The 25,971-nt window shown below is 38.5% G+C and overlaps 1 protein-coding gene across 1 annotated transcript in view; it reads left to right on the forward strand.

Moving 5' to 3' along the window:
• GRIN2B (glutamate ionotropic receptor NMDA type subunit 2B) overlaps positions 1-25,971 on the forward strand; it is a 275,921-nt gene that overhangs the window by 21,614 nt on the left and 228,336 nt on the right. The window lies entirely within an intron of this gene.

Here is a 25,971-nt window from a genome sequence, read left to right on the forward strand (position 1 = left end):
CAAACCCACAACCTAGGAATGTGCCCGGACCTAATATTGAACCTGCAACCTTTTGGTTATGGAACAATGCTCTAACCAACTCAGCCACATCTGCCAGGGCTGTACCTATTACCTTAAAAAATGCCTCTTTCAAAAATCGACATCATAATCTGTGTGACTGCCATGACGTTAGTGCTTCTAGCCCTAATCAATGTCTTGTGGCTATTTAATATTTATCAACTACAGGGTGTTGTCAGAATTAAATAGTACTCACTTTCTAGTAGCTTTCCTAGTGTTCCTAAAAGTCCTGTGACACTGATTTAATATACTATGAAAGCCTGAGAGTTCAGACAATTTAAGAGAAAAAAGTACATTTAATCTTTACTTTGAAGAAACTTTTGATTTGACCAGCTATGAAAAATTGGAGGTAAAAACTGGATCAGATGTGAATGGCCCATGGAAGTATTTGATGTGGACCCAGTTAGCTGGAAGGTTATACTCAGAGTAATTAGTAATCTGATGTCAACCAAAGTTTTAGGAGTATGTGTGTGTCTGTATTCTGGACAATGTAACATGGTGAAATGGTGTTTTCAAGGGGTTTTTATGTGGCCCATTGTTGATACTATTACATAGTTTTAAAAAAAAGCATTCTGTGACTGCAAAAAAGCAGACTTTTTTAAAAAGGAAAAATAGATTACTCCAGCCTTCCTATGAGCAACAATCGGAAGAAGAGTGGGAAAAGGAAGGTTAACATTTATATAACACTTGGTATGTGTAAAAACTTTATATGTGTTATCTTACAATTCTCTTAATTATTTCTGCTGCTGAAAACCCATCACTTCCTTAGACCTCGCTTTTACCCTATTTCCATAATGAACTGTAGAAGTTAGCTTTCTTTTGAAGTCCATTTTCACAAAAAAACTCAACATTTTGATGTTTTTATCAAATTATCTAGGGACTAACTCCTTGGAAAATGTTCTAGGATTAACTTATTCATTCAATAAATATAATGAGCATCTAATATGTGTTAGACTGCATACAAGTCACTGAGTACAATAGGGAAGCTGAAGAAATACATGGACATAGGTAGGATTTTAATCAATAATAACGTGTAGAATGCTTCACTAAGGAACAAAATGTCACAGAAATTAGGCAAGGGAGACTGACTTTGAGAAACTAAGATCTGAGAGGCCAGCATGAGAAGTTTGCAGCGGCGAGCTACAAAAATCAGGAACAATGAACACTGGGAAGGCTTGCCGCCCAGGGCCAAGAAAAATATGTATGTGAAACTGCAGATACACATGTTGGCACTTAGTAGGTGGTTACCACCAATGTTAGTCGAATGTGAAAAATGAAGCCAAGAAATGAAAACAAAAATCTTAAGTGTAACACAATGAAAATTCAATGTGACCGAATTTAAGAAATACTAAAGTGGTGTGTGTTGAGTTGGAGCATGTTTTTACGAAGCTCCCCTAAGTCCTGGGATTCTTGCTGCACAGTCCCTCCCTGAGCCTCTGCTTCTTCTGGGGGTGCTCCAGCCTCAGGGAGACTTTCATGCTTCCAGGCACAGAGCCCCTGGTGCCTATTGCTTAGAGGTTCTCTGGTTTCCTGATTCGCAGACTAATTGATAGTGAGAATTGCAGTGTGGCATGATGTAGCATGGTGACTTTTTATTTTTCGAGTCAAAGATATTTTAAAACCTATACCATCTATTTGTTTATTTATTTATTTACCAAAAAAGGACGTGGACATTAAGAATTAATTAAAAGTAGGAAATAAAGGACAGTCTTTAAATTGAATACATTTAGGTGTATCAAGAACCACTACATTGTTCTTATTTTTTCCATTTCTCTGGGGCCCATGATAACTTTGTCATGGGTTGTCATTGATCCATGGACCAGTGTTTGGGAAGCACTGGTGTAGATATTGCTAGAGGCAGCGTTACCTAGGAAATTACTTCCAAGGGCTGTGGCTCCAGATACATCCCCTGAACTGTTGGTCTGGAGCCTGACAGGTTGGGGCTCTGCTCACTTCTGTTCCTCTGTCAGAAACTGCAGCGTGGCAGAGAGCGTCGCATGGAGGTTCTCCAGGATATCATAATCTCCTTCAGTGACTGACTGATGAGGCTCAGGGACTGGGGGAATGATCGATGTGCTCTGTCTTCACTCTAGCAAGCCTTTTATTTCTGTCCTGTGTGACACAGTCATCAATAAGCTGAGAAAATAAAATCTCAACACAACTTTCTGGTTGGAAGATTATTTCAGAATTGCGGTATAGAGGAGAGAGGGCCTCTCCGAGAGTTAGACATCCTAGGTTAGGGCTCTGCCTTGGTCGTGGCTGGCCATGTGCTCTAGGACAAATCTCTTCTCTCGCTGGGTCTAAGTTCCCTCATCCATAAGATGAGGGTTATGTTTCCTGGGGCTCAGCAAGTTATCTTCAGTGTTCAAACAGCCCAATAGTAACTTTCTGTTTACGCACAACTGGATGGCTTAGGCTAAGAGAAATGTGTTTCTTTGCTTTGAATTAACAGTATATCTGCTCATTGATGTAGGGTTATCTCATGCTGCTCTAATACCTATTAATAAAAAGAGGAGAACTATGATTACTTAATAAAGACCTGGATATAGGGTATTATGTCATACCCATAGTGAAGAATGATTTTCCTTTACTTCTTCCTGCTTCTATCCCCTAAAGTATTACAGGGTTATTCATAGATTTACTTTTTAAAAATGTATAAAACATTACAGGACAAACAATTCAAGTTTTAGGAAAAAAACAAAAAAATGAAGATGCAGTATATTAAAAATGAAAATCATCTATGTAGTATTATTTTCAAATTAAATCAACAAAGAAATACCCAGTGATTTGGAGACAAAGGTGGTAGACAAAAGTGGTCTAACTTGGACTGAACAGGTGCTTTGCTGAACAATTTATGTTATTTTACTACATCTGATTGTATTATTTAATTATGCTGTATTATTTAACACATTACCTTAATTGGATCACTTTGATTTTACTATAATTCTGTGAGATACTGTTACTTATAAGTTATACAAGAGGAAACTGAGGCCAAGAAATATTAAGGGGCTGTCAAGGCTGCACATCCGGTAGAAGGTCCAGCCGAGAGTTAAAACAGGCACCTTTGACTCCCAGTCACAAGACTGACCCTGCAGTGACACATTCACTCACCGCCACCTCCTAAAGCATTGGAAGTGTCCAAGGCGCTTTCCTTAGCCCTCGGAATTCTTTACCTGTCTTTTTCTGCTGTTTTTTCTTTTTTCCCTTTCCAATGACATGACCTTTTGAGTTCCTTTCCAGCAGTATTTTTCTACAGTGCCTGGATTCTTACCAAATGAACAGGTTCCAGAGGGAGTGAAGTGGCCCAGGCAATGCAGAGGGGTGCAGGGGGCAGGCCTGAGAGGCGCTGAAGGAAACAGAGCGGTGCCTGCACACGGGCGTAGCCTGAAGTGAGACGCACCTCGCCATTGGAGCTGCAAGTGGTTTGGTCCCTTAGTAGAGGATAAACTCGTTCCTTCTCCAGCTAGGTGGGGAGGAACATTGCATTTATTCTGAAAGATTGAAGTATAAAAATATTTCATGATTTCTCTATAATATATGTATATACATGTGTACAGATTTTTCCCTCCTCACATTTATTTTAGATTTTCTGTTCTGGAGATATTTTATGTTTATTGAATGAGCTGGTTCATTCAATAAAGTCAAAGCTCTAAATTCACCTTACTAAAGAAGGTGAATTTTCAATAGCTAATTGATTCTGTTGAGTGGCTTTTAGAATGCACATTATTCTTGGTTGTTAGGCTTTTATTTTGCCTGTCCTTGTTTCTGTGAGGAGTGTGGACAACAGTGGCATAAATCTGAGGCATGTAGTCACAAGACCTTTGTCAGACACCTGGGTGTTCCACTTGGCTCTGCCTCTTGCCAGCTGCATGACCTTGGGCTGATCACTGAACCTCTCTGAGCCAAGGTTTCTTTGTTCATAAAATGATAATGAATGATGTAATGATTAAAATGAGATAATATACCTGAGAATGGGTTGTTAAGCTACAAGCACTATACACGGGTCAGCTCTTATTATTCTTATTCGAAAGAATTGAAAAAAATCAGGGATCTTCACCGCGAGGATTGTAGGTGTGGATGTATTTCACCCGGTTGAGCCACTTTCCGATTTTCTTCACCTGGACAAGGTTCTAGCCCAGATCTTCCCTCTGCATTAATACATTGTGGGAAAGCTGCTCCTGGGCCCATCACTCTCACTCAGCTACTTCATACCCTTATCCAATCTGTCTCCCTTGTTTCATGGATGTCTCTGCAGATTACACCATCTATTAATTTTAAATGACAGAAAATCAGGCTACTGTGGGAACCACTGGATTTTTTGCTGTTCCTTTTGTAGATTCATTCACCTTTTTACACATGCATGCTTTTCCGTGCCAGGGCTGACTTCACCTCAGAGTGTGATGAGTAAATGTTATGAGTGAAGTCCTTGATGCCACCTTTTCTGCCAGAGGTTGGCAGAGTGGATGGGTGGAAAGGCTGACAGAAAAAGTGGTTCAGGCTTGGGGGGCCTTGCAATGTGACTGCCGCTTTGAAGAGCTCCCCAGAGGAGTGCCTCCTGGGAAGTCAGGTTGTCAGTGGAGGTGAGTGCGTGAGAGCTGGAGTCCCTGGAGAAACGTCGAAAGGGGCAAAGAGACAGGCTTCACGCCTCCTTCTGCGTGAGCAGGGTGCCAGGAGCCAGCTGGCAGTTCCCTCCCTGTGACTTCCCGGAAATACACCCATCTCCTGAGCAAAACATCTGGCTTCTCCAATCACTCCCCCTCTGTAGGCCTCGTCTATTAAATAGTGCTGAGGCCGTGTTAGACATTCTCCCGTGTCACACCTGATCATCAGTGACTGCTGCTTGAAAGGGTGTTTGACCCTATTTATTCTGAAAGAGGCGACAGCAGAGGGAATAGGTAAGGGGAAGAAGAGACAGACATGAACCTTACAAGAGGCAGAAGCCAAAGGGTGGCAGTGTGCTCACAAGAGGCCATTTAAGTAATGTGATGAAACAATGTATGGATAATTCAATTATTTTAAAGTCAGCTGAGGGATAGGAACAGAACGAGGAAGGTAAGAAAGGAAGAGTGAGCGTTTGGTAAGAAAAACAGTCTCTCAGGTCTGGGGACTGGGTGTTCCTGACAGGGAAGTTCTGCAGATCAGACAGACTGGGAATTTTCCCTCCGGGAGGGGGGCATTTGAGGGAGTGTCAGGGGCCTTAAGGGTGGAAAATGGATCATACAGGTGCTGGCTGTGTGCCAGGAACTGTTTTAAGTGGAATTTTAAGCAGTGCGTGTTAAACGCTTCTGATTTTCCTCTCCCCCCCATTTGACATTCATCTCATTCTTTCCTCTTTTCCCCATCTCTGATAGGCATGCCGCCTTTTTCTTGTTTAATTTTCATAAAAATGAATGGTTTCACTTCTCCTCTTATATCATCCTTCTAAATCTTTAAATCCTTGGTAATTCATGGAGATTCAGTTGGAGAAAAAAAGCAGAATTGCAATCAAGGAATACATGGTATATATTCTATTAAACAAATATTTATTCACATTTATTTAGAAAGGCAGTGTGCTCATGGCAGCTCCAAGAGAGACTGAAAGTGAGAGACTTTAGCCCCTTCACAGGTTTCCATCAGCTACACTCCCCCACCCCCAAATGAGTTACCCCAAATAAACATATAGAATAAACGCAGACACTATTTGCTGTGAAGTGCCTTCTCAGCACACCCCTGAGCCCTGCCTGCCAGCCAGCCTGCCAGCCTCCAGCCCCTCTCGGTGGAGATCCTGAGCCACCACTGTGAGGAGGGCCGTGGTCAAGAGCAGTGACTCTGAAAGTCAAAGCGAGGCTCTGCCTACTCTCAGCTGCTGTGACTTAGGCAATTGCATGACTTCTCAGAACCTCGGGCTCCTCATTTTCTTTATTTTTAAAAATGATTTTAAAAATCCTTTCTAAAATTTTTATTTTTTAAAGAGATTTTATTTATTTTTAGAGAGAGAGGATGGGAGGGAGAAAGACAGGGCAAGAAACATTGATGTGAGAGAGAAACATTGATTGGTTGCCTCTTGCACACCCCCAACCAGAGGCTGGTCCGCAACCCAGGCATGTGCCCTGACCAGGAATCTAACTGGCGACCTTTCAGTTTGTGCAATGACGCCCAACCCGCTAAGCCACACCAGCCACGGCGGGCTTCTCATTTTCAATCAGGGTAATAACACCAACCTTGTGTGGTTGACAAAGAAGGAAATGGCTTATAGTGCTTGGCCAGATGGAAACCCTGCATATGGGCCAAGATCTCACTCCTCCACACATATCTCATTTAGTTCCCACAACAGCCTTGAGTGGTGGAGACTATTGTACAGGTGAGGAGATTTAGGACTTGGGGCTTGTGGCTAGAGCCAGGTCATGAATGTGGGAAATGATGGAGGAAGATGTGTGTCAGAGAAAGACATGTTCTAGGGTAGAGGAGCAGGGTGGGCAGAGGTGTTTATGGGGAGAGAGGCGTGGTTTCCTTCATCTTGGGATCTAGTGAAGCCTCCCAAGGACTTCGAGGCCTCTGCCTTGAGGCTTGGCTCCATACAAGATAAGACGGGGCTCATTCAGAGATGTGGGATGTGTATGGAACAGGAAACTTTCCAATAGAGCACAGCAGGGCAAGCGGAAATTTCAGCTTCATATGCTAATAACAAATCTACAGAGACAATGATTTGATGTAAGCTGATGAACAGAAAGGGGGAGAGAGGTTAGGCCTGGGGATAACAATATACACCTGCTTTGATATCTTTGTTGCTCTTCAGCTAAGAGGAAAATGCATTCTCATCAGCTTACCTGGGACACACCACTCTCACCTTGGCCTCCGTGGGGGCTGTGGGGCATGGACCATTCGCTTCTCCTTCCATATTTCTTCAGACCCCCGCCTGCAGGAGCTGCTCTGTTTATTCTGCTGTCTCAGGAGAGCCCCGAGGCCCTAACAGAGGAGGAATGGAAACAGGCAGGGTAGGCAGGAAGGCCAGAAGGGATCAAGAGATAGACTTTTTAAAAAGAAAGGATCCAAAGTAATGTGGGAGGCAATATGGTTGAGAATTAGTTGCAAGGTAAAATAAATGTTGAACATTAAGTACATAATTTGAGTAATTAATGTTCCAGATGGGAGAACAGTTTTATATTCTTATTCACATTTTCTAAAGGTTCAGAGCTACTCAGTAAACTGTTTCCTGAATTCCTGTCATCGCTGGCTTGATCCCAAAGTACCACACGTGGTATAACTTCATTTAGGCATAGTTTCCAGGTGGCTTTTAAATTTGTTTATAATTGAATTTTTTTTTTAAACTTAGGCCAGAATTCCCAACCAGTGGAGTTGGGTTACAGGTATGACAAATTATTGTTCTCCTCATCACTCAGAGCTGCTGGATCCCCTTCCCCTTTGGCACAAGCACACAGTCCCCTTGGGGTTCCTGGGAGGAGGCCTGAACCCAGCAGGCAGGTTGGATGTTTGGGTGAGTTAGCATCTGTTTGCCTTTGGGACAGCCTTTCTTAAGATACAGTTAACTATGTGCAACTACAGTCCCCATCCTGCCCCGATCAGGGGAAAGATCCAATTCAGAATGTGCAGCTTCTCTGTCTGAAATCCCTCTTGAAGACCGGCCAGGCCTGGGGAAGCATGGCCCCGTGGCCCATGGCAGGCTTCAGACCTCTCCTTTCTCTCTCAGACCCCCTCTACTCTTCTTTCTTCTTCATAGTTGAACTATTTAACATTATGTTTAAAGGCATGCCTGGCTGCCTTGTGGAGATTCAGAGTTGCCATGGTAATGTGGCCTGTTTCTCCAAATTAGGACATATTCCTGCTGCCTTTTTTTTTTTTTAAATGTGGTATGTTTTCTCTCTCACACAACTCCTTTGCTTCCTTACATCCTTGTCTTTCTTTCTCCCCCAGAATGCTAATTTAAGTACCTGTCCCCAGAATTGGATGGATTGTCAGCCTAAGGAGGCACTGTCGTGAGGCTTCTCCCCCACGCTCCCCTCATCCCCTCCATGTGGGCTGTGTTTGTGCCGGTGCCACTTCAGCGGTCTTCAGAAAGACCCTCCTGCTAGGTTTGCTCCTGGCTGCTCTTCTGTCTGGGTGGGACTAATAGCAAGTGAGCTTCTATTGTGCATAGAAAGAAGTAAGGAAGAGACAGCTGTAGCTTGGACGTTAAGTGTTATTTCTCAGAAACATCTTCCTAGGCACATAATTATTTGGGGGTATGCTCATATGATACACAGGATTCCAGATAAACGAGGACGCATACCCCTTCTCTTTTCCCTTACAACTCATTTTAGGGTCTTAGGAAAATAGGGGCTTCAACTCCAGAGAGCTGTATAACCTGAGTGTAAGGATAGAAATTGGTCAGCACTTCAAAAAATAGGGTGGGGAGATGAGGTGTTCCTTTCCTCCAGGATTATTTCTGTGCCATAGGTTACTGATGGCCCTGGGAGCCACTCGAATTACAGTCTGTGATGGAAATGGCAGAAGAAAGAGAATAAAGAAAGTGAGACAGATTCAACCCTTCTTTCTCTCACTTTTATTCCTGGTACTCTGTCCTTGGCACATGAAGATCAATTAGAGAAGGTTCCTTTGGCCCATGTACTTGAGAATCACCTGGGGTTTAAAAAAAATAGATGCCTGAGTCCCACCTACAGAGAGTCTGATGCAATTTTTGGGGGATGCCCTGAAATGTAATTTTTTTTAAACTAAAAGCTCTCCAGATAATTATAATGTATAACAGAAGTTGTGGTTTACTGGCTTAGGTGGTGATTGGTTTCGGAAGGTAGTAATCATTGCTTCTACACACTTGGCTATAAAGTAGCCATTTCTGAAGTCTTTGGAAAGAAGGGCCACACAAGTCTCAGATTTTGTTAAACCTTGGCTTCCCTTCCCTGCAATATCATTTTTAGAAAATGTGAGGTCCTCTAAAACATGACCATTCTTTGACCTGTGAAAGAGGCGAGGGGAAAACATCACACAGTTGACTAGGTGAATAGGTGGGAGCTGTCACAGAGCTGAGGTCTACCAGTGGGAGGGGGTAATGAGACGGGAACCCAGGCAGTGTCGGTGTGGCCAGTGTGGGGGCGAGGAGAGGAAATAGCACCTCTGTGGGCCCACTGAGGTCAAAAGATGACGCTGTTAGTGATAAGCCTGAAAGAAACAAGCCTTGGCTCTTTTATTTGCTTCTGGAGCCTGACCTAAAGCTGCAGATGAAACTTCCTGTGGAGGCTTTTTTTGAGTTCTAGACATCAAACAGGGGAGCTGTGTTTTCACCTTGCTTCTTTTTCTTGCCTTTGCCTGTGGGCAGTGGGAACAAGTAGAGCTAAAGGTAGTAAACCTTCAAATGACAGAATTTTGATCACTTTGAGGAAACATCACTAGAACAACCATCTGTTTTTTTTTCCCCTTTATGATTGTTTTTTGAAGACTTTATTTATTTACTTTTAGAGAGAGGGGAAGGGAGGGAGAAAGAAAGGGGAGAAGCATCAATGTGCAAGAGATACATTGATCGATTGTTTCTTCACATGCCCCCAACTTGGGACCTGGTCCAAGACCCAGGTCATGCCATGACTGGGAATCGAACCCTTGAGCTTTCTTTTCACAGGCTGGTGCACCATCTACTGAGCCACACCAGCCAGGGCTCTTTATGATTTTTACTAGGGAGAAATCACAGGGATTTAAGCAGGTCCTAATACCTGCTTTGTCATTAGCAAGAGGTGATATTCTGGAGCAGTTCCTTATCCCCTGGGGACCTCATCTCTTCATATGTTAAATGGAGTGGGAACGGGAGTGAGGTGGGGCCATTAGGGTCTCTTTAGTTGTAATGATATTTCCATATGTCTCATGTTGACATCTATCATTTATTACAAGTTACCTCTCAGGTGGCAACATGGTGACAGTCCCTTTTTAGAACAGGATGGAAGGCAAGCCAAATGAGAGGATACCAAATTTGGAGTATCTTGGATTCAGGGGTCATTTAAGAAAACTGAATTTATAACAGAACACATTCTCTGTTAGCTTAAGGAACCAGACTAAGGAATCAGGTAAAAGCTATAGAGTAAACTTAGAGTAAGAAAAAGGACAAGGTTCTCTGGATAGGAAGAAGGCTCCAAGTCCATCATGGCTGTCCAAAAGCAGATTCTAGTGTGTTTATCCTCTTGTGATGACCAGGCATGGTAAAGAGACCTAGTAATTCTTATATTTGAGTGCCTGCAACTCTCTGAATGGATTAATTGAAATTGTGGGATATCTTAGCAGTTAGATATCTTCCAAGTTCAGATTTATGGTATGCTCATGGGTCAATAGAGATCCACATTCTCTCTCTACAGTCAATTCAAGAAGACAGTAGTTCTTAACACCACACCATATGACAAGTACTTTGCTAGGCTCTTTTCAAGAAACTTACAACCCCAGCAATAACTATAACTTTAACAATGACCACTTGCATATCACTCAGTATACAAAGCCATTTTCCCATTTGTTCCCCATACCATTCATTCATTTATTTATTTAATAATTTTAAATAATTATTCAGCAAACACCTGTTATGGGTGTTCTAGGCACTGGAGATACAGCGGTGAACACAAATATTCACTTTCTTCAAGTAGCTTGCAGCTTAGCAGGTCATTAGAGCAGCGATTTTCAGCCTTTTTCATCTCATGGCACACATAAACTGCTTACTAAAATTCTGTGGCACACCAAAAAATATATTATAGTTTTTGCTGATATGACAAAAAGTAGGTATAATTTTTATTCATTCACACTGGATGGCTATTGTTGTGTTGGCTGTGGTCATTTTTTTTATTTGACAATCTAATGGAAAAGAGGTCAGTGCCCCTGACTAAATAGTCAGGTACTCCATGTTTTAAAAATTTTTGCGGCACACTGGTTGAAAACTGTTGCATTAAAGAATCGCAAGTCAACCTAATATTTCAACAGTACAAAGTACTAAGAATGTGAGATATATGGTGTTAGGGATACTTGACCTAATTATAAAGGTCAAGAATACGTCAAGATGAGTAATACCAACTGGGCCCACGGAGGAGAAAAGAGCATTCCAGACAGAGGAAACCGCATGTGTAATGGCCACGCTGGGGAGAGTGCTTGTGCGGACAAGTATGAGAGTCTGAAGAAAGGCCAGAGTGGCCGGTGCCAGAAATCAAGGGCACAAGTAACTACAGCCCCACACTGGAGATGATCACTACCTCCAGAGCGCTTTCAGAGTTCCGCGGTGGAGAGACCACAGCTGGTGGAGAACAGCAAGGAACCGCCTCACGAGTGTTGCTTGAGTGGATAGAAGTATTATTTTTGAAGAAGGGCCTTGAAGGATGGCTGGGCTTTCTGTAAGTGGAGATGGTGTGGAGGGGAAACAGGCAGGAGGATGAGTAGAGGCTGAAAAGAGTGGCATTCCTGGGAGGGTCAGCAGGTATCCTTATTGGCTTTCTTGTGAGGTGGATACTGGATAGTAACAGAGATAAAGATGATAAGGTGGAGCACTGGTTTTATTCTTTGGGAGAAAGTGCATTTTTGAGCCCTTGAAGAATACAGAAAGCTCAGTTTCACTGACATCGAAAAAAAAATTCAAATTCCTACAATAATGAGGTACTATATTTTATTCATCAGGGTGACAGTTTTTTTAAATTAAAATAGTAAGTGTTGTTGAGAGTATGGGGAAATAGACACTCTCATAAATTCAGGGTAAAAATATAAATTGGAATGACCTTTGTGGAAGACAGTTTGGCAGTAAAAGCCTCAAAAATACGTATACCCATTACAGCTAGTCAACTTAAAGGAACCGATCCCATGACATTGCCAAAAGATTCATCTGAAAGATGATCATCATAGTATTATTTATCATAGTGAGTAATTTGAAACGTTTTTACATATTCAGTGATGGACTGCTTAAATTATGGTATGGAGGATAAACAGCCACTAAAATTACATTATAGAAGAATCTTTAATTAAATGAGAAAATGTCATATACTAAAAATACATGAAAAGAGCAAGTTGTAATAATTAGTCAACAAATGCTACTGAGTTCTTACTGCAGTTAGGGCACTGTATTAGATACTAGGGACAGTATAAATAAGATAGATGGATCCTAAACTCTAGTCCAGAAGGTTATATCCAGGAGAGATGGAGTATGGTATCTAAAGGTTTTACCCAGTAGTGGTTGTGGTGGGGTACACACTCTGGGAGATGGTATCCAGTGTGGTGTATGTTTGTAAAAATAAATATACAAACATGAGGGAAGATATGAGCATTTTAATAAGGTTGATCTATAGACACCAAAGAAGTAAGTTATCATGTCTGAATGAAGATAGTACAGATGTTTTAAGTGTTCTGTATATTCTTTACAATTCCCTAATTTTTCATAATTACTAGATATTCTAATACTCTTACAAGGACAAATATTTATAAAAAAGGTTTTAAGAAAATTGCTAAATTTGCATGGACTCTATTTTCATTTGCAAATACCACCTCTCTTTAAGTTTGTTCCTCTGCTTCTACTAGCCAAACAAATAAAAATAAACTAACAAAAACATGTCTTCCCATCAGAAAAATACCCCATCTCTATGTATGAAAGGATGCATTTTGGAACAGATGAATGAAAGCCTTCTCTCACAAAGGCAAATTCCCCTGAAAACCATATAAAAATCTAATGAAAAGCAGAGTGTTGCTTATTGAATTTATTTTGGGCCTGCTGACTTGTTTCTCTTAAGCCCAGTCAGATTACTTTTTGTTTCTGGATTTGTCAGCACACAGTCTTTATGAGGTTGAATGAGAAAAAAAAGACTAAAAATATTTAACCAAGGAAACAGCCTGGACTTCCCTGGCCTTGTACAGAGACAGGGGCTTACCATATTGGTCTGCTGACTGGGTCTACAGGGGGTTGTGTGTGTTTGCCGGGAGCCATTGGGTTCCCTGACATGAACCTCTTTTTCTCCTTTGCTCCCCTCCTTGCCTGTCCCCAGTTTGTTAACTTTTTCCTACCCAATTTCAGTCCTTTTCAGTGTCTATTGAGTGTTGCTGTGCTTCAGCATAAGGCTAGTTTCAGCTCCCCCGTCCTTGGCTTTACTCACCTCTTCTGTGCTTTCATGTCTGTTGGGCCTGAACTGGCATCTCCAGTGGCCAGAAGAGGTGTTGGCTCCTGATCTAGAAGAGAGGATCACCAGCAATTAGTAAACACACAATTCTCCCACCTCAGACATTGTCATTTGAGACTATTTAGAATTTACTTGCACTGGTTTGATAGGGAACCAGAAAATAACTTACTTATCTATAGTTTTCACTATATAGCTGTGATGGATGGGTGGGGAGGTGGTGATGACCGCAATATTATATGCATTAGGACTTCCCTGCTAGGCCTCATTTGTCGTCCTCTTGACCAAAAAAAAAAAAAAAAAAAAGTAAAAAGTCCTTAAAAGAGGGACATTCATTTAAGCCTGCCTCAGTAGGGAAGAGGCTTTCAACTTGTAGGGTTTATACTGTCCTGAAGCTTAGTTTATTAGCTTGGAGGGAGGGGATATAATATGGAATGTATATGTAATGTTTGATATATGTAATATGTAGTATGTATCACATATAGTATATATTATACATTAGTTATAACATATATCACATAGATATTTAAAATTTTTCCCTTCTTCCTTTGATAAGGTGTTATGAAAATGACCTAATGCTTGTATTTGCTCCAAGCATAGAGAAAATTAGAGCATTCTTTTTTTCCCCCTCTGATTATATTCTCTGCAGTTTTGCTACAACTCTCATTTTCATTAAGAAATGAAAGAAATGGTATCTTTGGGTGTTCTATAGTATCACAAAGCCAGAAGCTATATGTCAAAAAGCAAAACAAAACAAATTTCTGCCTTGAGATAGAAGCATGAATAAGTTAACCTTACTTATTTTAATTTTTGCAATACCAGTAGTGTTAATGAGTTATAATCCAAGTCACAAAAATATACTTTGGTCATAACACAAGATATAGGAACAAGTTTACTTATTTTGTCCTGCTTTGGTTTTGTATCTCTCCCTGAGTTATCATCTCTTATCTTAGATATTTCCCTCTGACAACCTTTTGTCCAATATCTCGTATGTGGGAGTTTAAAAGGACTCTAGCTTGTTGACAGACCTGAAACATATTTTGATGACACAGTGACAAATTCACCATCTCTGTCTGCCAGATAGTGGGTCTCAGGTGCTTTACAGAGTGAATTAGATATACTGTTACATATACTCTTGTCTTACCCCCCAACTCACCCCCTTACCACGGCACACAATATCACTTTCTCACTCCTGTGCCTTCTCACAACATTTTGGTGGAGGAAGGAGAGGACACTATATTTGAGGTGGCTCCTTCCTTTAGGACAGAGAGCTATGTCACAGGGACTCCATAGTATCATCATGGAACAGCTTCTTTTGTAAAGGTGATCCTCCTATCCTTTCCACTGAATTTAGGGGTATCCTCATCTGCGAAACAAAGAGAAAGGTTTCTGCAATCTGAACAGGTGGACTTGCCAGGACTGGTGTTCTCTTAACTTCCACATCTCCCTCTTGGAGACTGACGTCATCACACAGCATTCCAATTTTAATTGACGTAAAGATAAATCTCAATATTTAACCAAGATTTAGTAAAATCTGCATCATCATTAGATCTTCTCAAATTTTTCTGTAGGCTAGGATTGCAGATAATAAAGCAGGAACGGAAGTATTGAAAGAACTATTGGCAATAAAAGGGCTTAGTTTTCTCACTCTTTTCATTCTATACCACAAGCCTTTCTCTGTGTTCTAAATTCTAATTAAAATGAACAATACTAATTTAACAAATACTTATTGAACACCTACTACATACAGGCACTCTTGTAGGTGGTGGACATTCAGGGATGAATAGACTAGTCTTATGTCTAAGTTTATATGTCCAAATATTGGGGATGGTCAGATAGTAACCATCAATCAACACAATAATTTCAGATATTGATAAGTTCTACAGTGAAAATAAAATGGATTTGGTATCATTGAAGATATTACTGAGGAGGTAAAGTTTGAACTGAGTTTAAATGACAAGAAGCCACCTATGTGAAGATCTATGGTAGATGTACCCTAGAAGAGTTAACAGCAAAGAAAAGGGTTCTGAGGTGGAATTGTAAAGAAGAAAGAAGGCAAATGTGGCTGGAACTTAGTAAGCAAAGAATAATTGGTAGGAGATGAGGTCAGAAAAAAAGACAGGTATCAGATTATGTATTTCCTTATAGAACATCATAAAGACTTCAGATTTAATTCCACATATAATATGAAGCCTTTGAAAATTATAAGCAGGGACAATGTGAACTGATTTAATATTAAAAATAAAAAGTATGAGACTTTCACTTTTAGCCATTAGGGAGTAAAGCAATCTGGAATTACCCTCCTGCCATAAATAACAAGAAAATTATAAAGGAAAAAAGGAAGCAGCTAATGTTTGACGTGGAAAACAAGCAGCACAGGACTGTTATTTCTGAGAAAAGGGAAATAAGATTATCCTAGGCTATCTACCTGAAGATAATATCAGATCTGAGACACAGGGAGAAATAACCCAGGTGGAGTTCAGCAATCTCATTGAGTCACGGAAACAATGATTAGACTTTTGGAAGCTGGGCAAGATTTTCGTGGGACAGAATATCCAAAATGGGAAAGAACTCTAGAAATATGCTTCATGTTTCTCATGAGTCTTTACCCAAATATCAATTTCTGCATAGTTGAGGTGAAACTACATGAGACTGGATAAGAACAATTTCTGAGGCAATAAGAATTATCGAGGAGCCATAAGAAGAACAGTTCTCAGAACTCTCACCTCTCTCACCTCTCTCACCTCAGAACTGTCACCTCATGGGCCAGGGACCATTCTAGTTTCCTTAAGCCAGAGTGGAAAGGCTTCATTGAATACATGGGACATTCAAGAGAAATCTCAGAAGGGCCATATCTTAGAAGCGGGGTTAAATGAGTGCTAAAATAAAGGTTATTCAAGAATGCCATAAAAAGAAAGAAGCTAATGTGTAAGTACCTCCTTTTTAGAAAAAGTCCTACATTATTTTTAATTGTATTTTTAATCTTCACCTGAGGACATTTTTTTCACTTGCATTTTGAGAGAGAGAGAGAGAGAAAGGGAAAGAGTAAGAGAAAGAGAAACATCGATGTGAGAGAGAAGCATTGATTATAGCCTCCATGTGCACCTAGAACAGAGATCTGTGCAGGGATGGGAATTGTGTGCATCCAGATTGGGGGTCGCACCCATTCAGACCAGGGATCAAACCCACATTATGTGCCCTAACTGGGAATCAAACCCATGACCTTTTGGTTTTAGGGTGATGCTCCAACCAACTTAGTCACACCAGCCAGGGCAAAATGTCCTACATTTTTAAAGAATTTAAAAAATTACTATACACACACAACAGGAAAATATGACCCCAAAACAGGCAAAAAACAATAAAACAGTAGAACAGATGCAGAAATAACAAAGATGTTCAAAATATAAGTAAAGGGTACCAGAAGAGCTATTGTAAATATGTTCAAAGATGTAAAGGAAGACATGAACATAATGAAAAAGAAAAAAGGAATCTATATTTAAAAGATCCAACTGAATTGAAAGGGAAAAATCCTTAATATTTGAATGAAAAAATAAACTAGGTGGGCTTAACAATAGAATAGACATTGTAATAAAATATAAAGGAACTAGAAGACATGGCAACAGAAACTATTCAAAATAAAGCACAGGGAGAAAAACAGAAAAACAGAAAAAGTGTCGGTGACTTTTGTGATCATCACTCAGTCCAACTCATATGTAATTTGAGGCCGAGAAGGGAGAGGCAAAGAAAAAAATATTGAAAGAATTAATGCCTAAAGTAGAATTCTACATTTGATGACAACTACATGAAACTATTTGATTAATACAATTTATGAAATTCTAAATCCACAGATTCAAGAATTTCAGTAAATCTCAAACAGAAAAAACATGAAGAAAACCACAATAAGGAACCTTATAATAAAGCTGCTGAAAAGTAGTGATAAAGAGAAAAATTGTAGAAACAACCAGAGGAAAAAGGCATATTGCATTCAGAGGAACAAATATGAGAGACAGCAAATTTCTCATCAGAATATGCAAGCCAGGAGAAATAGATCTATGCCTTTATAATACTGAAAGAAAATCCCCAACTAAGAATCCTATACTGAGCAAAAAATCTAATATGAAGGTAAAATAATGACTTTTACAGAAACAAAAGCTGAGGTAATTAATCAGTTGTATACTTGCTCTTAAGAGATACTAAGAAAAGTTTTTCAGATGAAAAATGGTATCAGATGGAAATTTGGATCTAGACAATGGAATGAAGAACATTATAAATAGTAAATATGTGGGAATTCATAAACATTTAAAAATATATTTGAAAGATAATTGTCTAATAAAAATAATAACGTGTTACAGAGTTTATATGTTGAAATAAAAAAAAAAGATAACCACAGCCCTAAGGATGGAGAAGAAGGATGAAAGTTACTGTTTTGAGCTTCTTATACTATCTGTGTAATGATATAACCTGATCTGAAGAAAGAGTGTAATTATACAAATATGTATATTGTAAATCCTAAAGAAACCATTAAAATGATGACAAAGAATATAGCTAATAAGCCAATGGTGGAGGTAACATGGCATTATAAAAAAACAATCAATCCAAGAAAGGGCAAAAACAAAAAAGAAACAAAGAATAGACATAAAAATAGAAAAAAATTAGCAAAGTGGTAGATTTAGATCCAAAATTATTAATAATGCTAAACATAAAAGCCTAAATACTCCATTGAAAGGCACAGATTGTCAGATTGGCTAAAACCTAAGACCCAACTGTATGCTATCTATAAGAAACCCACTTTAAAGATATAGATAAATTAAAAGTAAGAATATGAAACGAGATTTACTATATAAGTGCTAATCCAAAGAAATCTGAATGGGCTAAACTAATACCAGACAAAATAAACTTTAGGACAAGGAATATTACCAGGTGTGAAGAGGAATATTGCATAATGGAAAGGGCCCATTTTTTTCCCAAGAAGATGTGACAATCTTAAATGTGTGTGTATCTGACAAGATACATGAAGCAAACACTGATGAAACACTGATGGAAAAAGAGAATAAGTACACAGAACTACATTTATGGTGTGAGATTTCACACCATATGTAGAGATTTCACACCAAATGTAGAGATTTCAACATTCTTCTTTAGTCATTTATAAAAGAAGTATGACAAAACATAGTTAAGGTATAGGTGACTTATCTACCACCTTGACCTAATTGATTATCAAATATTTCATTCAACAATAGTAGAATATACAATTTTTTCTAGTGCATATGTAATATTTACCAAGGTAGACAATATTCTGGGCTTTGAAACAAGTCTCAATGAACTTAAACTGATCGAAGTCTTACAAAATGTGCTCTGTGACCACATTAGAATTAAACAGAACTGTACCTGGAAAAATAAGCAAATTTTGAAAATTAAACAATAAACAAGTAATAGATGAGTCAAAAAAGAAATCACAATGGTAATCAGGAAATATTTTGAACTGAAATAAAATGAAAAATAACATTAAAATTTGTGCATTAGAGATAATGCGGTGCTTAGAGGGAAATTGATGGAATTAAATGTTCATATTAGAAAAGAAGAAAGGTCTACAATTGATATAAATTTTTGCCTTAAGAATCTAGGAAAACAAGAGCAATATGAATCCATAATAAGCAAAACACAGGAAATAATAAAGAGGGAAAAGTCAATGAAATAGAAAATGGACAAGTGAAAGAAAAAATCAATCAAACCCAAAACTAGGTCTTTGAAGAGAGATGGATAAATGTATAAATCTCTAGCAAGACTGATTAAGAATTAAAAAAATTAAACATAAATTGCCCATATCAGGCATGAAAGAAGGACATCACTGTAGATCCTAAAATTTTAAGTTTAAAAGGATAATAAAGGATAAGGGAGAGCAACGGGGGAAAATTGGGACAACTGTAATAGAAAAACAATAAAAAAGAAGAAGAAAGGACAATAAAGGAATATTATAGCAACTTTGTGCCAATAAATTTGACAACTTCAGTGACATTGTTTGAAAGACTCAAAACTATCAAAGATCACTTTAAGAAGAAAAGAGAACCTGAATAACTCTATACATTAAAGATTGAATTCTTAGGTAAAATTCTTTTTCCTAGACCTCGTGACTTTGCTATTGAATTTCATCAAGTATTTGAGGAAAGAATAATAACATTCTATACAAACTCTTCCAGTAAATAGAAAAGGAAGGAACATTTAAAAACCCATAACCAGTATTACCTTGCTACCAAATCATACAAGATATTAGAAGAATACTATACACTAATACTCCTAATGAACATAGAAGCAAAAATCTTCAACAAAATATAAGCAAATAGAAATCTAACAAGATATATAAAAAGGATAATATCGAATGTCCAAGAGGTATTTATTCCAGGAATGATATATTATTTAACATTTGAAAATCATTGTAATTTACCATATTGACAGAAAAAGAAAAACCATATGGTCCTCTTAATAAATACCAAAAATGCTTTGAAAAAATTCAACATTTATTCACAACAAAAACCCTCAACAAACAATAGAAGGAAACTTCCTCAACTTAGTCAACATATCTATGACAAACCTATAGGTAGTATCATACTTAGTGATGAAAAAAATGAATAGTTACTTTTCTACTAATATTGGAAATAAGACAGTGTATCAAAGGTTGCAACATATTCAATAAATAATTAAAAAGAAATAGAAAAGATGGAAGTAAAAATATTATTCTTATTATTTTTTTAAATCCTCACCTGAGGATATGTTTTTATTGATTTGGAGAGAGAGAGAAAGAGAGAGAAACATAGGTGTGAGGAGAAACCTCAATTGGTTGCCTCCCATATGTGCCCTGACCGGGGATGAAACCCACAAACTTTTGGTGTATAGGATGATGCCCCAAGCAACTAAGCAACCTGTCCAGGGCTAAAGTATCATTCTTTATATTTGACGTGGTCTTCTGTGTAGAAAAATCTAAAGAATATACATAATATCATCAGAACAAACAAGTGGATTTAGCAAGGTCACAGGCTTCAAAATTGATATACAAGGAGCAATTATATTTTTATATACTATCAGAGAAAATTTTGGAATTTAAGAAATAAAACACTATTTGCAATAGCATTGAAAACATAAAATACTTAAAGAAAATGTAATAAAGTATGTGTAAGACCTCTACACTGAAAACTATGAAGCATTGTTCAGAACAATGGAAGACCTAAGTAAATGGAAAGATATACTGTGCTCATGGATCAAAAGAGTTAATAGTTTAAGATTCAGTTTTCTTCATCATAATCTTTAGATTCATCTAAATCTCAATCAAAATCCTAGTGGGATTTTTTTTTAGTAGAAACTGACAAGCTATTATAAAAAGTTTATGGAAATACAAAGGACCAACAATAGTCAATAAAATTTTGAAAAAGGACAAAGTTGGAAGACTCAAGACTACTTGATTTTAAAACTCTAAAGCTACAATACTAAAGATAGTGTGCTATTGACATGCAGATAGATAGATGGATCAATAAAACAGAATGGGTTTCATAAATGGACCTATACTTATATGTTTGGCTGATTTTTATTAGACCTTCCAGAGTAATTCAATGGAGAAAGGCTTTTCAACAAAAGGTGCTGGAACAATTTGATATCCATAAAGAAAAAAACATGATCCTCAACCTTTGCAGTATCTTTAAGGAACTGGAACTAGGGATTGCAGGCTATACTCTTTGGATGTCATTTATGTAAGAAAGATTGGAGCTCTAGTCATAAAACCAACAAGTAAAGGAAAGGCTTTGTCTCTGTATCAAAAGATGAGCAAGTGGATGCACATTTATATATTTTAGCCTAAAATAAGATGTCCTGTTTATTCTAATCTTTTCAGATAAGAGGACTTCTACCATAATGACCTTAAAAAGTAATGGACTTAACAGGGGTGTTGTAAAGTGTTTGGCACATAGAATCTTCTCAATAAATAAAAGTTTTTAGTATTACCCTATATTTTCATTTCTTAGCTGTTCACCCCATTAACCTTTATCTGGTTGTCATAGTTTATTTACTTTTCCTCATGGACAAACTTTATTTTACCAAATAGGTCACAAGTGCATGGGCTGTGTACTTATTTGTAACTCCGACAACCATCCTCTGGGCCTTATACATTTAGAGCGCTGACTAGTACTTAACTAACTGAAAGGATGGAACTCCTTACAGATGTCCTTCAGAGTCTGTTAGGTTGGCTCCTTTTGACCAAATACATTAGAAGGGTGGTGACATTATTTTTAACCAAATATGTTACAAGTGTGGTTCCATAATTCTTTTTTTTCAGAGAGCTCTCTCCATCTCTTTTTTGCACCTCTAAATTCCCTTCTGAAGCTCCCGTGTTAATAATTCATAAGACTTTGGGGCCAGCCCTTTAGGGAATACAATACAGAAAGAAAAAGAGAAGGAGAGAGAGCAAAATAAATTACTTTTAATCTCATTTCCTAATTTTCATTTGACTCGTTATCTTACATATATTAGAGTTAAGACATATTTCATGCCTAGGATTGACAGTGTTTATGGACAGCTCCTTACTGCTTCATTGCCTCCTGTATTTATTCTGTATAAGAGGAAAGTTGGTAATGTTTAGAAGTATTAGAAACTCCAAGGAGTATATTTTCTTCATTTTAAGTTTGGTTGGTAGAGAAAATCTGGCTCTGAATAGGATGGTAGTCTTGTAATTCCTGTGAATTCAATAGTTCACTTGATTGTAAGCTGTTTGAAGATAGTGGCCATATATGAGTCTTTTCTGGCTCCAAAGGAACATTTAGTGGCTGGTACTAAATTTTTCTTAAATGACTATGTAACCAAGGGTCTCTTGTTTTTTATATGGGCCAGGATTAATCCCAGGAAAATGATAAAATACATAAAGTTTGTTTTTATGTTCTTTCCTACTGTTCTTTTCATGTAGCATATTTCTTTGTTTCTGAAGTCTGGTTTCTTCTCTCGCACCAGTCTCTTACTATTGCTGAGGGGCCACTAACTAATCACTAATAACAATTAACTAATCATTAGGTTAGCCTTTGGATGTGATACATTGTTCAGATTGTCAATTTTGGGGCCAGGAGTGATCTTTACCAAGTGTATGGTGTATGATAAAGTGTGTAAGGGATGAACAGAGCCCTCCCTTCTTTACTTATTGCTTGGTTTCAGAGATAGAGAATGACTTTGCTTGAGGAGTGGGATAACCTCCATAGAAGAAATGACATTTGAGCTCGGCTCTGAACCATGCAATGAGTTTTTCCAGTGAAGAGGTGATTTGGGGGAGCGGGCAGAGGTGGAAAGAGGAGCAGCAACAAAATATTACAGAAAAATGGAACAGCAGCATGGGCCCAGGGAGGGAGATGTAAGAGCAGGGTATATTTTAGGAACATTGACAAGTATTGGGTAAATGGAGGAAATGTGCCATGGTAGGAAATAGAAGGAGACTGAAAAAACAAAAAACAAAAAGAAAAACAAACAAACAAAAAACCAGGTTGGATTGTAAACAGCCATATGTGAGATTCAAAGGACTTTGACCCTATCCTGTGCATAGTGGAACCATTAAATTACTATTTCAGAAAGCTCTCTTTGATGGCAGTATAGAAAGTGAATTTTTGTGGGCAGGGAGACCAGTTATCAGGCTGTTACATAATCAGCCAAGAGATAGTAAAGGCACAGCGACGGGGAAAAAGAAAGGATTGCCTTTTACATAACTGAAAGATAGAAGGGGTAGTATTTAGTGACCAAGTTCTTATTCTCATCCCAATTCATTTATTCATTAATTCAGTCAACATTTATCTGGCCCCCTAATGTAGGCCAACCATTGTGCAAAATACTTGAGAAATAAGAAAGACATGGCTTCTGTCCGTAACAAGCTGCAAGTTTAGTAAAGAAAGTTGACATTTAACAGTTAAAATGCCATGCAGTGAGTACTGTAGCAGAGGTAAGCCCTGTGTGCTGTTGGAGTACAGAGAGGAAAAAAAGGCTTCTAAGAAGCTCCATGAAGGTAAATTCAGTCTTTAATTCATGGTTGTATCCCTAACAGGTAGTGGGGTTAAGGAAGCTACTAGATGATTAATAAATATTTATTGAATAAATATTTGCCCTTGGGTGGGTGGGTTCAGGGCAGGAGAATGACAATTTCTCTACTTTATTGTAGACTACAGAAGGGATCTTCCTCTTGGTTTTGAAAGTGGACAGTTCAAAATGTACAGGATTGTGTCCCTGGGTGTGGGGCCTAGGACAGCACCAGGTACTTGGCTATGGACCTTGTTTCTTCTTTTCTCTTGGGGCTCATGCAGGTTATATTGGGGGCTGTAGGCCTACTATGGGCTAGCTGCCCAGAGTAGGGTCAGAATAGCTCTGTTTGTTTCCTCTTTCTTGGCCCTTGAGGTTTAGCAAAATCTGTTGGAAAATTCTTCCTTATTGTATCAGAAGTAAGGTCTCTCTAAGGGAGAGGCTGTGTCAAAATTTGGGCCAGCTATTTAAGAAATGTAAGGTCTAGGAACCCCTAAGTAGGAAAATCCTATGAAGAAGCAGAAACCTCAGGGTAGGAAGTTTATGTTGTTTATTGATTTCTCCTGTTCATCAGAAGAATCTCCATTTAATTTTCAACTCTAGAAGTTCTGCATTCCATTTTATTAAGGGAAGTAGACTGAATCCACAATTTCTTAATTGCAACTAAGAAATCCAACAAATTCTGATAAACCAAATATTGTCGGTAGTTCAATTATTGTTAAAAGTTGAATTAATATGAATTTATTTGGCAGCCATATCTGACTAAATTGATGTGAAGCTAATTATAGTTTTAATTTAATCTTATAAGTGTTTCTATTTTTTGTTTTGTCAGAGAAACATTTATGTGTTTAATTATAGGGTCTTGTCCTGTAAATCCCTAGGGTGGTGCTAGATAATATTTAGTAAATGTACTGCCATATTGTTTTTTCAACTCTGAAAATTTTTAAATTATCAAGCATACCCTTCTCCTAGAGATTTATGTAAAGGGTTATAGTTTTTATGGCTTATTTCTATGACTTTATTTATGTTTTATTGTTTATTCTATTAGAACTGTCCCAATTTCTTTTTTTTCCTTTTTGCCTCCCTCCACCCAACCCACCAGTCTTGCCTACAGTCAGTCCTCTCTCCATTGTTGTCCATGTCCATGAGTCATTCATACATGTTCTTTGAGTAGTCCTTTCCCCTTCCTCCCACAGATCCCCCTCCCTCCCCTCCTCCTACAGCTGTCTGTCTGTTCCATGTTTCCACTGCTGGGAATATACGCTAAGAATCCTGAAAAACCAGTTCAAAAGAACCTACACACCCCAATGTTTATAGCAGCGCTATTGACAATAGCCAAGTGTTTGAATAGCCCAAGTGCCCATCAGTAGATGACTGGATTAAAAAACTGTGGTACATTTACACAGTGGAATACTATGCAGCAGAAAGAAGGAGCTCCTACCTTTTGTGACAGCATGGATGGGACTGGAGACTAAGTGACTTATTATGCTAAGTGAAATAAATCAGTCAGCAAAAAATACCGTATGACTTCACTTACAACTAGAATCTAATGAACAAAATGAACTAACAAGAAAAAATAGAACCAGAGATAAGGATTGTAAATTTTTATCTCCTTTCAGAGATGAGTTAAAACTTTTGAATAAGATAAGTGGGAGTTGAGTGCTGGAGATGTATAGCACCTTGTTTTGTTTCCAACTGGAAAGTAGTATTATCCCCTGTATTAGTTTGCTAGGACTGCTATAATAAATACCATCAACTGGGTGGCATAAGCAATAGAAACTTTTTAAAATCAAAGTTCTGGAGGCTAGAAGTCCAAGATCAAGGCGTTAGCAATTTTGGCTTCTTCTGAGGCCTCTTCTCCTTGTCTTGCAAATGGCTGCCTTCTTGCTATGCCCTCACATGGTCTTTCCTCTGTTTGTGCATGCTCCTGGTGTCTCTGTGTGCCCACATACTCTCTTCTTATAAGGACACTGCATGGGTTGGGTTAGGGCCCACTCCAATGGCCTCATTTTAACTTAATCACCTCTTTAAAGGCCCTATCTCCAAATAGCCACATTTTGAAGGACTGGGATTAGGGCTTCAACATATGAATTGTAGAGAGACAAAACTGAGCCCATTGTATGCCCATGGGGTGTTTGGAAATATGTGAATGTATTTTTTAGAGGTTATGATGACTTTTGAGTGGTACCTCTCACTTAATGGGAAGGGGCCAGAGCTGCTAAGCAGTCTATAGTAATGTAGGAGTGAGCCCTGCATGATAAAGAACTGTCTGCCCAAAAGGCCAACAACTCCTCTGGTGTGAAACACTGAAGGAAGATCCAAAGAAGGACTTGGAATAATTCTGGGGATGGGCTTTGTCATGATGGTTCTGTCATTGATGGAAAGTTGAGGCCTGGCAATCTTTAGGTAATGAGTGTTCTCTTCTTAAAACAACTTTCCATTCTCCCTTCTTCCCTCACCATTTAGTTGATTCCCTCAGGCAGCATTCCTGGACTCTGTAAAGCAGATATAAGCAACAAATAGATTTAAGTATATGAGGTTTGGGTTGGAATTTTGGCTCCTCAGTCTCTAGGAATAATGAGAAATTTATTCTTTCTATGTTTCCCCAACTCACCTTAGACTTAGACTAAAATAACACCCCCTTTTAAAAATAAACCCTGCCTTGCCTCTAGGCATACAGTGGTATGAAATAAAATTGCATACAGAGCATAGGACAAGTACTCAAATAACCAGGGCATAAATTAATACCCAGAAATGTGCCTCTGGCATATGTGGG

This window comes from Pteronotus mesoamericanus, unplaced genomic scaffold (assembly GCF_021234165.1).
Source record: "Pteronotus mesoamericanus isolate MK-2021 breed Mesoamerican mustached bat unplaced genomic scaffold, CSHL_Meso_final scaffold_21, whole genome shotgun sequence".
In the NCBI taxonomy this organism is placed as follows: Eukaryota; Metazoa; Chordata; class Mammalia; order Chiroptera; family Mormoopidae; genus Pteronotus; species Pteronotus mesoamericanus.